This window comes from Acanthisitta chloris, unplaced genomic scaffold, assembly GCF_000695815.1.
Source record: "Acanthisitta chloris isolate BGI_N310 unplaced genomic scaffold, ASM69581v1 scaffold39219, whole genome shotgun sequence".
NCBI lineage: Eukaryota > Metazoa > Chordata > Aves > Passeriformes > Acanthisittidae > Acanthisitta > Acanthisitta chloris.
In genome coordinates this window covers 8,749-9,871 of record NW_008693779.1, presented here as the reverse complement: position 1 = coordinate 9,871, position 1,123 = coordinate 8,749, and positions in this window count along the sequence as shown.

The window sequence follows — 1,123 nt, the reverse complement described above, 5'->3', positions numbered from 1 at the left end:
TTGGAGATGCTGAGTCAGGCACGAGCCAGTCCCAGTTCCAAACCCAGTGGGAATTCTGCTAGGAGCAGACTGGCCAACCTCTGCCCCCAAAAACTTTGTTTCTGTTCAGTTTCCCAGAAATGGTTCAGTCATTCCAAAGCAGAGGGTTTCTGCTGTCCCTAAGGCTTGCCAGGGACATCCCAAAAGAGCAAGAGGGATTTGGGTTATGGAGCATCCCTGATTTGGAGCCAACAGGATGCTGGCAGAGCTCTGACAGGGACAAAGAGTTAAGACACTCAAAGAAGGGACAGAAACTCCAATAATGAGGCTTGGAAAAACCATAGGATTTCTTTTTAAGCAGCTTTCCCTGTTCTCACTGAGCCTTTCTCCTTGAAGGCAACAAACCAAGCACAAGGGAGGAGTGAGGAAGGGCAGCAGAGAGAAACCACAAAGACTGCTGCTCTGACCTCAGTGCTGAGGCTGAGCCAGGGGGTGCTGAAACTTTGCTGAGAACAGCCACACTCATAACAGTGCTGAGGGCTCTCCATCATTGCTCCTGCCTTATCATCCCAGTCCCAGCACTCCTGAGGAGCAGGGGGATGCGTAAAGCCCAACCTTGGGATGGAGCTGTGACCACACTGGCTCCTGGCCCCCCACCACAGCAGCATCCCAGCAGAAAACCAAAGTCCCAAGGGGGATTACAGCACTGGGTTGGTCCCCACAAACTGGGATCATGGCCCTTGCTCTCCCCACTGCTGTCACCTCCCCAGCAGCCTTGAAAAGCCCCTTATCACCCTCTAACCTAAACAAGTGCCTCTGTACCAGTCTCCTCGGCTCCGGCTTGGGCTGAGTTTTATAAACAATTTCCCCAAAGAGGCTGACGAGGGTGTTTGCTCTTGCCTTGGGCAGGCTGTGGCCGGGGGGTCCCTGCACCCCGGATATGACGGGCTCATGCCCCTGCACCCACGAGGGTTGGCCTCGTGGTGCCATTGGTCCCCAAACGAGAGCCCAGGGGTGGACAGCTCCTGCCCCTGGCTGGATATAAAGGCTGGAGGAGCAGCCCCAGCCCTCTGCGCTGGGTTTCCTGCAAGAAGGAAGGATGAGACCCGAGAGCAGCTTGATCCTCACTCTTCTCTGCTGGGCG